This window comes from Echeneis naucrates, chromosome 1, assembly GCF_900963305.1.
Source record: "Echeneis naucrates chromosome 1, fEcheNa1.1, whole genome shotgun sequence".
In the NCBI taxonomy this organism is placed as follows: Eukaryota; Metazoa; Chordata; class Actinopteri; order Carangiformes; family Echeneidae; genus Echeneis; species Echeneis naucrates.
The window spans coordinates 8,282,541-8,298,936 of NC_042511.1; positions in this window are offsets into that span (position 1 = coordinate 8,282,541).

Sequence of the window (16,396 nt, forward strand, 5' to 3'; positions counted from 1 at the left end):
TGAAAGAGCCGAGAGGCCTCCAGCGATTGGATGAGCACAACAGCAAATGGGCTCCGTGACAGTCTCTGTGCGTCAGCTGCTCCATGCTGTTCACGTGCCGGCCCGTCCCCTCCGGGCCACGCAGCCAGGAGCAAACCTCTGGCTGTGCCACACTACTCTTTATTTGGGTCAATTAGAGTGCAAATCAAAATAAAGATCTGTCAGGGCAGCGGCCCTCCCGGGGGTCAACCCAGCCCTTTTCCATCCACTCTCCCATAGGAAGGGCTTACGGTCAGCTATTAAACTGGCAGGAGACGACAATGTGGAGCCTGTCAGTTACAAGTGTGTGTGTGTGTGTTATAACAGTTTGATTCTACTATATGGATACAATAAAAACCCGAGGCAGGCAGTTCATTATCCCGGACACACGAGGACCACATTGGATGCGCTGACGCGTCAGCACAGACTCTTTTCAGTGGAGCAGCCTGGTCTGTTACAGTGGGCCTGTCGGTGGCGGATTCAGAGTTGCTTGACGGTTTTGAACGCAGTTAGGAGGTCTGAGCACGTGCGCGCCGATGCTCGTCAAATAGCACGTGAGTCGCGAAAAAGCTGCTGCTGTCAAAGGTTATCCAAACTTTGCGCAATTGGCGATAATAGGCCTGTTTCTCCGCGCTGCTTTGTTTATTCTGCTCCCACTCAACGCGTTCCGCTTTATTTTAAGAGTCATCTGAGCTGTTGATTATTATTATTTTTTTATTTATTTATTTTTTTGTTACCATGATTCCGTTTCATCCAGTAGCTCCGAAATAAACGTAACTTATATGGGAGGAAGCGCTGTTTTAAAGCCTCCACTTCTGTCCAATTTTCCCCATAAACTGATCATTCTAATTTCAACATACATTTGCCTTGGATGCCAGGCCTTCGGTTCCAGGAATAGCAAATACAATTATTAGAAAGCAGCAAGGACCGGAACAAACTTCAGTAAAGTTGCTTGATCAGCGAAATCTGCGATCCAGCTGCATTTCCACTGACTGGTGTGAACTTTTTAGTTTGACCTGAAAGTCCTGGCCTCACTCAGCTCGACGTACGAACAGGAAAAAGTGAGGCGATTAAAAGTTTCCAGTTGTGGCCTCGTCGCGCAGATTAAGATAAGATTATCGCCGTCAGATCACCAGGAACATTTCAATGAGTGCTGACGGGCGTCTTTACCCTTTGCGTTGAAATGGCAAGACATTTGAGCTTTATATTTCCTTCAATGGAGTCAGCAGCGTTGACCTTTTAACTCCAGCCCTCCTTCTCCCCCCCCAGGCCAGACTTACCCTTTGACAGAGGATCGGCCTCACACTCGGAGCAGACAACAGTAACATGAGCCGTGTGTGGAAGAGCTGAGACCTGCACCTGTCCTGGAACATCCCGCTCAGTGGACACACTGATGGGCCTTTGGCCTCTGCGTCCCGTTTAACGACCGGCCATTTCTCCCCTCAGCCACCAGAAATCGCCATTTCTGAACTTGCATTTAAAGCAGATATTTTCGACGTAACGGAGAAAGCTGAAGTTAGCAGACAGAGGACACGCCCTCTGAGTCTGTCTGTCGGTGAACGCAAGGAAAGGATGACGATCTATGGTAGCTGCCTTTAATGCAGGGAGTTTAAACAATTTGTGTTCATTCATTCATCTTCTAGCGTTTATCCGTTTCCGGGTCACGGGGGCTCCTGGAGCCAATCCCAGCTCAGATTGGGCGAGGGGCGGGGCTCACCCGATTTCACTGATAATTCACAAAATCACCATTATCTCCAAGAGTCCATTGGAGGAAACAATCATTGAAAAAAAAAAAAAATTACATCAAATGTGTTTGGTTATTGCTACTCCCAGAAAGATTGGATAAAACTCCACTGGGCCTTGTGGTTATATTTCCTACCAGTAAAAAGTTTCTCAGTTATTTTATGTGTCACCAAGATCTGTTTTGTCTCTACCTTTTGTTGTGCAGGTCTAAAAAACAAATAAACAGATGATCATTTTTAAAAAATAATATGCAGCAGCTTGAAATCGATCATATGAAAATGTGATCTAGCTGCTGAGAAGACTTGTTGAGGTTGCTGCCTTTATTCGCTGTTCCTTTCCTCAGCAGAGAGCAGAGCCTGCCTCTGTGTTCACCACTCATCGCCGTCATTCTCATCATCCCTCTGTGGACATGAAACCTGTGAGCACGAATGTGTTTTATGAAGCTTTCAATGTGCTTCTTTAAATGTGTTTGCATGTCTCAAAACCCCACATTAGATCAGGTTTCTCTGTGTACACCAGGCCGTCTGAACGATGTGGCATCCTGGGCAGCGGCCCCCTGCTCTGGTGGCCGACAGCCCAGACCCAGAGGCCCCTCTCTCACTTTTCTCCCTTGCCACCCCCCCCCCTTCCTTCTCTGATCTTTATCCAGCCTGGCGTGCCCTTTGCTTTATATGGCCTGCCGGCCAGCTCCACAGCCACGGCCCCCTCCATGCCACCGCAGCACTGAAATACAGTTCCACCACACAGAATCATATCATCAGCATGTGCTCCAGGAGACAGCTGCATCAAATTGAGCATGTTTCTCCAGTTGGCGGTGGTGAGTTTTTCCGACCGTGTATGCTGCCAGGCCTGTGAGCAGCAAAACACTGTTCCAGTTTGTTTTATTACCATCCAAGGCTGAACTGTGTGTGAGATGGCATCAAGACTAATTGGCATGGTTTGGGGAAAGCAAATTGACTGTGCAAAATATACATTGTATGGTTTGGAAATTTCACACAAGATCAACATGAAACTTTTTCCAGTCCTCTGGTTAGCAGCTACATTGATTCTGTTTTGGCCTGTTTAAAGTTTTAGATGATCTTTATTTAAGAAATTAAAAGACCAGTAAATACTACGTTGTGTGTGTTTTTATTTGCAGCTTTTTTTTTTTCCTGTATTATTTGAAATGCATACTCACTTCAAATAACTCAGACATTATTGAACAGCAAGAGTTCATCAGTAGGATCTTGTGTTTTATTTAATTTTTGGTGTTTTGTTTTTTTTTTATATATATTTTGAAATTACCCAGGTCTAATCACCATTACTCCTTCAAGTGTGATTTTAATGGCTTTGGAGTCTACCGCTCTCAGTAGGGGTTTACAGTCAATGAAAGTGGAGACAGTTTGACCTAGTTCATTACACTGGAGGCAGTGAGACAGGCAGGAAGAGACAGGAAGGCATGTATGTCCTTTGGGGCACTTCACAGCTCTCTTTACATTAAGAGGTCTTCATAGTTTAGTGACCTCAGCTGACTTGTATCTGGCTCAAAGCCATGTCACTCTTACTCACATTTAGGAACATAAACCTGCAATAAACCCAAATTTTATTTACATTGATTCATTCACTTTCACACTAAGTCAATTGTGGCACGAAGAAATAAAGCACATTTTAATAACGTTCATGAAGGAGGCCAAAGTGAACTGCTGAGACCTGTAACAGCCACAGAAATGGGAGAGTTCATACCCACTTACTGACTTCGGTTTATAGGGGGCCCTCTAATGGATAACAAAGTGCAGTGCGCCTTATTGTTTCATACATCACACACACTACATTTCCAGTCATTATTTGCCATCAGAGCTGTTTAATTCAGAGAGCCCATCTTACCCTACACTGGATAAAAAGCACCCAAACAACCTTCTTGCTGTAATTTCAGAATCTGGTAAGCCTCTGCTAATATTCATCTGGCAACAACTACCTGCTGGAAGCTGAGCAAGGTGAGAAGGTGCCAAGCTTTACTCTTTCAGACCCATCTTAAAAGCTAAATATGTTTTGTGTTTCTGTTTAAACTCCTCAAACCGTCTACTTTAATTTGTCCATGTCTCTCTCACAATATAGAGCAGTAAAGTCTGTCTCATCCCTGCTCAAGGTCCTGCCAAATCTGCGTAAACAAAATGTCATTTCATGCCTGCTTTCCTCAGCTTAGCATGACTGCGCTAGCTCTGGCATTAATAATTCACTGTACATAATAAGTTGATGCTGCAGAGTTTGTTCTCATTGATAGTATTAGCCGAGGTGAGCATTCTTGGCCAGACTTTGTGACGCCAGCACACCAGCATAAAGTGGGCTTTAATTGCCCATAATCTCTGTCGTTCTCTTTCCTCTCAGTGCAAGTCAACAGTGTACAGCCTACAAATGCCAGACCTTAGCGAGGCTTTTTAGCTCCCTGTCAGCGTAAGTCTCACAACAAGGAATGCTTGGAAGCGATTTTCAGATTCTAAACTCAAAGGAGTTTGGGGGATTTTTGCACCCATTCTTACTGTAGCTGGATTTCAACTGAGTGCATTTGCGTTGGTTTCCAATAGCAAAACAAGAGCTTTAGACCCCAAACTCACTCTTTCTGTCGTGCTGCATCTGAAAAAATGCGCTTCTACTAAGAAAGAAACACAGACTCCGTCCTTTTAAGACACAGCAGAGGCCTTTTCCCTCCACTGAAGACTGCTTGGTTATCTCTTTCATTATTAAGAATTCATTCAGAGCATGCTGTAACCTAGTTTCATGATCATTGTTCCTCGTTTATTTGTGTCAGTGGGCCATTCATTTTAAGAATACCGTTGTTTCGGATATGGTAGGATACACATCTAATCATTATGGTCCAACATGCAAGATAATATCACTTTAAAGTCCATGAATTGAAGGGTCAGACCTTTCTATCTGCAACCAAATGTTCGGGTTCAAGAGTTTAAACTGCAGGCTCTTTTATTCCCCACAGGCTGGATTTCATTGATAGAAAATGACATAAATATCACATTAAATTATATCCAACTGGATTTTATAGGAAGGAAACGTTAATTACAGCTGAGCTGGCCTGCTCCACCTGACTGTGGTCCGGATTTGCGGCGTTATAGGATCTAACATTACTATTTGTTTTCTTCCTTTCTGAATCTGACAAAATTCATCAGCTTTCGGAAAATGTAGCTGCATGCTATTACACAATTTGCAAAATAAATCAACAAATAAAAAAAAAAAATTAAATCCACTGTATGAATCACAAAATCAATTTTGTGCTTGTGCATTGTGCTTGTTTACCTTCAGTCCTGCACTCAGTCTGTATTAACGACACAGAGAAGATCTTAAACCTGCCAGTTAGTTTTGTTGCTAAACTGGGCCTATTTTTAAAACTAACCTATTTTTTTTAATGGTTATAAAATTGAGGTCACCAAAAGCCATAAAAAATCCTGTAAATAGAAAACAGGCATTTTTTTCTTTCTTTTTGATTTTTTTTTTTTTTTTATTAAACTAGGAACCTGGTAAATATCCAGTTATCCTGAAGCTATAGTGAAGGAAATGAACTTTATGCAAATAGTTCATACAAGTGTGTATGAACTACTTTGTAACAGAGCTACAAACCAAATCTGTTAAATTTGCCATATTTAAAACGGAGGTGTGGTAAAACGTTTGAATGCTGCATTTACATTAAATATCTATTACAAAATATTATATAAATTGTGGGGTTGTGTGTTCTGTCTGGGGGAGACGTTGGCCACTAAAACGCCGTTTTTGGTTGTTACATGTCATGAGAAACGAAAATAAATAAAATAAATGAACAACCAGGTGAAATTAAATCCATGCGGGGTTTTTGCTGTTCCTCGCAGCTAATGGAGTTGATTTACGAAATGAAAAACGAACGAAAATGCCTTACAGAGGTCAAGATTTAAACGGAATCAGTGAAGTTCAGCTTCCATCCCTGGCTGGAAGTGGAGACCTCCACAGCTAGTTTGTCCACTTATAAGGCCTTATGTGTCTGGCGGATTTCTGACGGGAATGTCCGTTTGTTTAACCCCTTCACGGTACGTTAACCCCTGTCAGGACGGACTTGTCAGCCCAGTACAAAGGGGCTGAAAAGCGGGGACCTTTCTCCCATACCGACCCTTGTGCGCAAATCCAACACAGAATCCAAGAAAGAGGACACCTTGGAGTGAAGGACACGAGGCTCAAAAAGGGGGTGTTGGGCAATCCAAAATATACCATAACTTACTGTCCCAACACAGATCTGTGGATGAGGAGACACGCTTTTAAAGCATAATCACCCATTTTGATCATTGTCAGTTTTTCATTTTGGTGACGTGAAGCTCAACTCGACAGAAATGAGCCATCTGAGACTAAAACTGTTCTTCCGAGTGTAAACGTGGATTTGGTGAACTTCTCCTTTCAGCCTTCCAGGATTTGGACTCAGTTTCCTCCCTGTGCCGTCTGTAAAGGATCAGCCTGGACGGGCTGTAACAGGACTGCATCATTTCTGAGCGGGGGGGGGGGGTCATGCGGCCCGGGGACTCGCTGACCTTCAGTAATAAGATTAGGAGCCAAAGATCCGTGTGCGTAAAAGACCAAGACCTGCTCCGCCTTCAGTACGCGACCAGAATCCAGCTTTGAGGGAAGGACTGTGGTCATGTGGCGAACAGAGAGGAGAGGAGCAGCTCTGGGTGTGATGGAGTTACACTTTTCTTACTTTACAGTTTCTGCTGCTCAGGACAGGGATGCTTTGGGAACTCAGGCCATCAGAGCAAAACACCATCAGTACTGTTTAAGTCTGGTTGTTGCGTTCAAGTGCAAGTCACACTGTAGTGCAATGAGACCAGCTCAGGTGGCTGACCCTGATTGGAGCGAGCACAGTTGAGCAGCTATCACGTTGCTTTTGGAAACCAATCCACGGAAAAAGAACAAACGCATGTTGGAACAGATTTCCCAACATGAATAAACACCGGTCAACTGTCGGGAATAAGATTAGCTGCGTATTAGCTGGAGCGCAATCAGGCCGAGGATCTCATTTCATATGGGCCACAGTGAAAAATCAAATCCATCAACGAAAATCATGTGATACCCCCCCACATAAAAAAAAAAAAAAAAAAAAAAAAAAACCAACAACACACACACACACACACACACACCGGTGAAAGTTTGTTTTAAAGCATGGCGCCCTTCAGAAGCCTGCTGTATTACAGCTGTCGTACAGATAGATGTTATTAAAGCCCCCCCAGAGAATATGATCGCGTGAGAATGAGGACGAAGTCAACGGCCCTCTCTGCGAGACGAGGACCAGGAAGATGAACACTGTCCAAGCAGACAGACAGACAGACAGGTAAATCAGGGGATGACACACACATTCTGACTTTATTCTGCTCTGTCTCACACACACAAGCGTTTTTTTTCTGTCCCACACACTTCAACAAAACGCTTATTTTACACACTAATAGTGAGTAATGACTTGGAGTCATTTTTCCTTTCGTCCGCGCAAATGCTTTTAATTTTCTCTCAATTCTGGTTGAAATTACTTTATTTTCTCGATTCAACAAGCAAACAAAAACAAGAAGCAAAATAAAAATAAAAAAAAAAAGAAAGCGAGCAAAAAAACTTTAAATGACCGATGCAGGTCTCGTCGTTGTGATTCATTGTCTTTAAAATGATCAGACTTTATGAAGGTTAATAAATAAAATAAAAAATAAAATAAAATAAAATAAATAAAAATCAATAATCACATTTCTGAGCTTCCACATTTGCATCAGTAATGCACACATGGAGCAGTGCTCCGTCTCTTGATGTGCCACTTTCTTCTTTTTGCCAATTTCTGACATTTTTGTCCTATTCATCCTGATAAGGTAAACAAATAAGCATAAAATCTAAATAAACAATCCGAGAAATGTTTCACTCAAATAGAATCACTCAGGATGTGGTGACTGCCCCTGAGGCAAATCCCAAATGCAACTGTTTGCCTGGCCTGTGGCTTAATAAAACAATATTTTTCTATTTTGAACATCTACTGTATATCTGAGGTAAAATCAGCAGAGCACAATAAAAACTAATCCGCTAAATTTGGTGAATTTTCTAGTTTTTATTTTTATTTTGCAGGGCAACATCACTTCATCAAAACACTGTCAAAGAAACAAAACGAAACAATGATGAAACAACCAGACATTAAGAGTCAACACATACGAGTGTGTGTGTGTGTGTTTATATATATTATATTATTTTGACATATATTTACTATCATAAATACATTGTGGTCACCTAGTTTTCTAATTTATTGATTCATTGCTCCTGTGTGAGCACCATCAAGGCAGAGAAATAATGAGGAATCTGTATTCTTTGTTCTACTGAAGCATCTTAAGATATCTTGTAGCTTAAGATATGAGGAGCAGATTGTGACAAAACTTGCTGGGCAGTCCAGACCACACTGACCTGCAGCGAGACTTTGAGGAAGTTGAAAATCTCAGAGAGGACTTAAAGTGAAGAAATTGCAAGGCAGCTAACCTAACCTGAAGCGGCATAAAAGAGTAAAGAGGCTTCATGTGTGTGTGTGCGTGTGTGTGTGTGTGTGAGTGTGTGTGTGTGTGTGTGTGAGTGTGTGTATGTGTTAGCCAGGCTGAACTCTGTTTTCACCAGTCTTGTCACGCAACACCCCTGGAAGCCCCACCCTCCTTCCACCTCTACACCTCCTCTGAGTGTGTGTGGAGTGTTTCTGTCCTACCATCCAACGTACACACACACACACACACACACACACACACACACACTCACCACACACATCTAAGAAATGGCCTATATACGATGACACTCGGGCTGAAGTGACCATGGTGCAGTCTCTTCACTCATAGTCTGCAGGGGTTGGACAATGTTGTGTCCCTTTAATGCGCTCTCAATGAATTGGTGAATGCAGGGATCACCTCAGTCTGACCCTCCCCCTCCTTGGATAAGTCGTGCATGTGGGCACACATTACCATTGATGCAAGACCCGATGCCCCTAATCTGTATCAGTCTAATGGGGGTATTTGCAGGATGGATCAGCTTGTTTAATGAAATCATGGGGCTGTATGCGTCTGACTGAACCTCAGCAGTGAAAGCTCTCTCTCCTTCCTAATACAGGGCTGTGTCTTCAGACACCACCGTCAGTTTGGTTGGCAACTTTAATCACCCACACAAGAAAATTTATTGGTGAACACAATCTGTGGTTTAAACACAAATTAGTTACTCTTCATTCTTATAAATGGAACATGTTCTCAGTTCAGAAAATTCAAATCAGACCAAATCATAACTGTCTTTGGCTGAGTCCTTCTTGGTCAACTATGATGCCCGAAAGCCTTCCCACATCCGCTGTCTCTGTTTCATGAGGACATCCCGTAGAGGGTCCTTGCTGGCTTGAAAGCATCTTATGGTTAAAAAATTAATGGGGATTTTGAAACAGTTCAGCCAAAAGCATCAAGCGTGCATACTTCGGCCAGAGAAGCCAAGGCTATATTTGTTACTCACAGCAAGTAATATAGTTATTACTTTTTATTATGTTTATTACTTTTACTGCTGCTGGAGCTGGAGAAATAGTTTTACTTTAAAATTATGATGTTTTAATGTGAATATTTCACGTTAATATATTTAATATATTTCAACAATGACAAAAATAATTCTGTTTTGAGATTTTCTGCTAAATTAGATGAGTTTAGTTATAACTATTCTCTTGTAACTGTTGTACAGTTTTTTTGTTCACAGGGAGAAATAACTGCATAAGTGTCACTATAGAAAGTTATTGCAAATATCTTTGTCTTTTTATTGATGTTAAAATGGTCATTGCCGTAATGTTTTGGTTCAGAACTTTATGTTTTACTTTATAGCTTTCAGTAAAAATAAAACATCAGATCAGTTATACACACACACACACACACACAACAACAGAGAGAGAGAGATCATTTGCAATCTCGAAGATCTCAGTTTCATTACCTTTAGCGACACCTATGACAACTTGTTGTAACTGCAGGTTTGTTTTTCTAAAACTTCATAAAAACTTTGATATTCTACACAAAAGGATTGTTTCCACCCAGAAGTCCTGTCTGCTCCGAACATACTGTTACCTTAATTAACTGTGACTAAAGGGACACATATGAATGAAAATCTACGAGTGAGTCACTTTTAAATGTAGAAATACCATAATTACTTTTACTTCAAGTAGATTGTGTTGGTGAGATGACTGGAGATCGGTGGGTTTTTGTTATGTTTTTGAACATATATTTAGTTTGACAAGTTGAACTTTCTAATACCTCCACAAGAAATTATCCTTATTGTGTCAGCAACCGGAGCTGTAGCTTCTTATATTCTGCTCGTGCACTGACTTTCTCAGCGTAAATCCTGCAGGGGATCATATGGTCTCCAGGTTAACAAAAGATAACACATTCTGCCTGCCTGATGTTTGTGTGTGTGTGTGTGTGTGTGAGAGAGAGCTGTGATTAGATACATGAAGGCCAACTGCAGTGTCCTGTCCAGGGAGCTCTGGCTGATGATTGGATGAAGCCCCACGGTTTCCTCTCTCTCCACAGGTCCCTGGCCTTTTTCAGGACCCATACTGTCAGAAATGTCAGATATGTATGTTACTTAGTCAAGCAAACACACACACACACACACACACACACACACACATATACACACAAATAGACAAAAATAAACTAACCTTAATTTCGACTTTTTGTGAAATACATATCAACCTGAATGGTGTTTCGCTTCACACAGCCACACACGTTCAGGCCAAAAAGGACCCAGGCATCACCAGGTGGCACCAAACTACATCTCTTCGTTGGCTTGCGAACAGTTTTGATATAGCTTCACATTTTACTGTGAACGCTGCTGCCACTCATCTTCTTCTTGTGTGACATGTAATTTCCCTCCAGTTAACAGAAATCTTAAAAAATGAACAAAACATCTGCTTTTTAAAAGCGAGCACTGCTTTTGTCCTGTGCCCGTCGATGATGTTAGCGTATTTGGGTTTGTGCTACATCGGTTTTTATGTTAATTCTTTATTTTAAATGTCTTTTTAGCTTTTCTTAAAAAAAACAAAAAAAACTTTCATCCTTCTCAGCAGCACCTGAGTTGAATTAAGTAATTAAGTAAGTCGTGGACCACAAGATGGCACCAGAGTCAAACTATTCCAGCTTTCAACCACACCTCCCAAGTTCTTTTCAGTGGTTGCCATGGCAACCGGTATGCTTTTTTTTCTTCTCTTGGTAAAGGGTTTTACTTTCCAAGGTCCTTGGCTCCACACTAATAGCTGTTTGGGAAAGTTAATACTATGAACACTGGTTGCAGAAAATCATTCTCTGTTCTCGCTGAAATTGAAGATGTAGCTGAAACTGATTGCTGATCTACTCCCTGAAATATCAAGACCTGCTGAATTTCACAGATGGATATTTAGTCCTGCTGAGTGATTTGAATGCATTTTTCTGTGACGTGATTGATGTCTTCTTTTGAATGGCTGACACTTGATCAGGGGTGGACAGTAACAAAGTAAATTTACTTGAGTACTTAAGTACAGTTTTTGAGTATCTGCACATTAACTGGTAAATTGTCTGTAGATGAGTGATGGACTGGGCACGGAAAAGCATTTATCTCAGGCCTTTGTTATTATGCTTGTCACTTCCTCAGTGTCTGAGTAATGGCTATGTTTAAAATGATTGCCCTGCACAAGGCACCAGCCCCTTTAGCTGAATAATGACTTCATTTGTAACCACTTGATTGAAGCTGGCAGTTACCAGGTAAAGCTGCATTTAGTCCTGGACATCTAACAGGGCCTGTTGTTAACCAGGCTGCGGTGCAGATGAGGTTGCTGGGGGCTGAAATGCGACACGTATAACAAGATTTCAGCCTGAAATTTGTACAATCAGCAGGTAAACCAGACATCTGCAGCAGATACACGCACAAGGAAAAAGGCATGGTGTACAATAACAACTAGACTTCCAAGACAACAGGGAAATACTGCCAAGCCAGTGAGGAATGGCTGGGGAGGAAGTGTTGAGAGCAGGGAGACACAGTGAGAGTGTCCAGGTGGGGCACGACTGGATCAGAAGACGCAACACACAGAAGCAAACAGGGAGAGAGGTGGTGCTAACGGCCAAGACATTCTTGGCCAGAATATCTCTACCGTGAGCCATGGGACCAATTTAGCCAATCTACAAGCTGTACTATTTAATGGCCACCCAGACACGGCAGTCGTTTGGTTCCTGATGCTGTGGTTCTCCTGAGCACAGCACTTAAGTCCCTGGCTGTCCTCTGTGCATGCTGGGCCTGAGTGGGGAAAGTCCTATTACAAACTGTAATGAACATAATCAGCAGAGGGACTCATTTTCAGTCTCATTCTCAGCATCCAAGGACACAGCGAAAAGAACCAGAGTTACAGAAAAATGCAAGTCACAGAGAGTAGGCGTTTATTTTTCAAAGCTCCTTGGCCAGAGTATTGGCCTCTGCGTTAATGGTTTTTGATGAAATCTTTGTTAAAGTTCTTTCGTGTTAGAATGTAAAACCACATTATCTCCAGCCGCCCACCTTGTTGCCTCGGGGCATTTGAGATCATCTACAAGGCTGTCATTGTAATGGATATTCAAAGGATAAACAGGAAGGCTGCATATACAGCCGGTGAGAGAGCCTTAAAACAAACAGAGCTCAGCCATCCATCAGCTCATCCCCCCGTGTCACACAGCAGGCAGAGGCAGACTGAACAAAGTAAAACCTGAACATTGCTTGGTCCATTCTCATAGCTTCACCTCTCGCCACTGGAGAGAACACCTCGTCGGCGAATACAAAATAAGACCAGAGTATAAACTTTGACTCGTCTCTGCTCTTCACTGTTGTTCTCTTGAAATGTTAATAAAATGTCACTTCCCATACGATTACTTCCCTTTCCTTCCCCAACTCTAACTTTTCTTTTCCCTCTGGCCTCCGAGTGATTTAAGAGCCTCTTTCACTCACATTGCCTTGATATAGAAATGGGCCAAACATCAAATGGTACAGCATTACGCTGACAGCCCTAATCTGAGTCAGCAGGCAGGCTATCTGTCAAAATCTCTGCCACACTTGTAAGTTTAAATACTGTAGATTCACGGGCATACTCATGTACGACATGGCTTTCCCTCTCTAACTCCTCATTTCCCTCCTTTTAACAAGTAGCTCAGAGTAAGCTAGGTGGAGATCAGCAATGAATGAATGAATCAAGATCCAATTAAAAGCCTCAGTTATGGGGGATTTTACTTAAGAGTTCTATTTTATGAGTTTGATCAGACAACTGAGATGTTGAATTACAGTTAACACTTGGGATTTATTCTTTCTTGTCACAATTGGGATGTGTATTGAAAGGCAAGTTCTGATTTAGTATTCAGTTGTGGGGATTTGTGCTCATGACTCATATTATCCAGAGATGGGTTTGAAGAGAGAGAATGACTGATTTAATTTGAATAATTTGCCAGCTTTTGTTAAAATTATAATTTAATTCTCAACTTCGGAAAAGAAAGTCAGCTGACTTCCTGCACCATGGACTTGGATCAGTAATGGAAAATTAATGGGTAGTTTGTGAAAGTCAGGCAGCACGGTGAGATAGTGGTTAGTGCTGAAGCTGAAGACATGCATGCTCAGGTTGACTGCTGACTGTAAACGCTGCCTGAGTGTGAGTGGTTGTTGGTCTCTGTCTGTCTCTGTGCATTGGCCCTGTGATGGACTGGCGACCTGTCCAGTGTGTACCCTGCCCTTGTTCAATCTGAGCTGGGATTGGCTCCAGCAACCCCTGTGACCCCGAAACAGACAAGCGGTAGAAGATGAGTGAGTGAATCTCTGCAGTACTCACTTTTTAGGTGTAGTTTTCTATAAAATGGATAGCTGATATGATACACATATAGGCTTCATTCAGTGGCACCATATGATATTAGTTCACTGTATTATTAATTAATATTACTGCATTGAGTTTATCATATTATTATTTTATTAAATTTTTTTATGTGCAGCGCTTGTAAACATGATTTTGATTTTGATGTTGATGTTCACGCTTTTTAATTACAACCCCCTAATGTGGGTTTCTTTGGTTCCCATCTCCCATTGTTTACTGGAGACAGGTGGAAATGTGACAGTCAGTTAGATGTACTGATAAGAGCGCAGAATAAAGTCATGTCAACTCCCCTGCCTTGTTTTGGGTGAATGTAGAAGACACCAAAGAGATTGCTCATGCCCACAACCCAGAGAAAGATAAAGAGATACATGGGTAAAAAAAAAAAAAAAACAACAAAAAACAATATCTTAAAAATAAATAGTGTGGTCTTAGTTGAATTTTCTTCAAATAAAATTTTGGATTATAGAGTTAGAGGAGACAGAACTGCTGACAACCTGCTGCCTTTGTTAGAGTAAGTGCAGTGACGTGAGGTCAGAGAGACACACAGCAAATGTCCACAGGCTGGACTCAAACCAGTAACACTCTCCACCACCTGGGCTAATGGGGCTCCCACGAGCAAGAATGCACTAAGTACTTAGCAACGCCACAGCCAGTCTGTCAGTGACACTGCATTTTAAAAGACCGACCCATCTGTGCGTTTGATTTGGTTTTACCAGATCAACTAAACTTCACCTTGATGCCTATGATATTTGCACATTGGGTGGAAAGTAAGTTGAGCGAGTTACGGGTTATAAATTCCGGGCTGTCATTTAAAACACGTCTGCAATTGACACAACAGTCCAAATTAAACAACTGGCACTATAGACTTCTGTCCTGCTTCGCATTAGAAAACAGTCCTATAAATACTGGACTATGGTGACGTTTTATAAATGCTCTCAGCTCCCTTCATGCTGAAATCAGCTTACCATAGTGTCTTATATTTTATCACATTTAAGCTCTCAGCACTGCGAACTGTGAGAATGCTTGCTGGCCTTATATTAGAGACAGAAGGAAAAGATGCTCTCTCTCCTTTTCATTTTTAAAGCATTGCTCAGCAAATCACCCAACGTCTCCTCTCTTCTAAAACATAAATCTGCTCAGAAACTTCGTTCATGAAAGTACCTCGGGTAAAAAACTGGGGAAATCTGTTGCTGTTCGGTTGGAAGGAGAGGGCAATAAATCGTTTGATGGTAAGCCTCAAAAGACGTGGACAGTTACATCATCAGTGAAGTCAGACAATATAAATTAGCCTCTGAGAAGACACTGATGCCTCTACATCTCGAGGCACATTCACCTGAGGTGAGTGTAAGCATGTGATTAAATGTGGATGGATAGGCGGTTCACCCAATTAACTCATCTATCATACAGCACCTTACCCTTGTTGTTTGTTTTTATGGAGGCTAATGGGGTGTCTCCAAGCCCTGCGTTCTACTGTATAATCCGTTTCCCTTCCTTTCCCATATATTAAGTAATAATTTTGTGTATTTTGAATCAATCTTTTTGTACATGTAGAGAAATTCTATGAGACATACGATAAAACCTGCAGTTTCCCTTCGTGTTGCTCATTGCATACCTAAGATGTGTCAGGATCTATTGAAATGAGACGCTGTGTGCATGTTGCCTTTGTCCTCCTTCATGTTTTATTACGCTGTCGTCTTTGTGCCTGAAACCAGCAGACTTGACATTCTCGAGGTGTGCTACCCTGATCACCAGAAATTCAGGAATACTTGGCGAGACACCTTGCCATCCGACTTTGGCCTTTAAAAATTCACCAGTTTTTACATTCTACCTTTGTGCTCTGCTCCTGCCGGCAAAGCCTTTTTCTAAATTAAAAACTTGGCTCTTGGATTTTCAATGGTTTGTACCGAACACTTATATATGAAAGTCTAATCCTCTGCCCCTTTGTCAGCGGGACACAACAGCAGAACTATTTACATTCTACACGAGTAGTTTAAGCGTGAAAAGGCGTGAAAAGTGAGCCAGCACTGAAGTAGGCTCGCTGAAGGGGGTGGCAAGGTGACGTCCCTGTTCACTGCCTCGCCAACAAGATTTTGCATGATAAGGTACACAGCGTCCATAGAGGGTGACCTCCAAGATGATGACACTGCGGCTCACAAAGTGGGCAGATGAAGAGTAGCAGCAGGAACAACACGGTACAAATCAAAAAGCGATTTTTCCTACTCCGTCTCTTGCTATCTGTGTCGAGGTAATGGTGAAAATTGTGACAGAGCAGCACATTGCATCATTAATTATCTAGTTTCACAGTCTCAAGGCTGGAGTTGACCCGGTGTGCATCCACCTGAGCTGCTCTTCTGCAGCAGTGCTGTGATGCGTCACCTGCTGGGATCTGCCGGTGAAATGGGTATCTCAATTTAGTGTCATGGTTTTGTCTGTCAGACAAACACTATGCCCCCAAATGCATGCGAACACAAAACATACAGCACACGTGGTGAATATCACAGGCCACATTAAGTCCTTGTAACCTGAAGGATGACTGAGTACACAGTGTGACCACAGGGGAGCAGTGTGTCTCTGTGTCGCCGAGTGTTCACTGTTGCCTCTGGCTTTCTCCAAACCTCTGCCGGAACACAGCAGTTGTTTTGCGATGCCGTGGAGAATGAACAACCAACATATATCGCGGTTAATTGGGTTGCTGGGTTTTCACTGTCACCACGGCCAAGTGAGCGGTGACACCGGTGTTTCTGCAGCATCGGT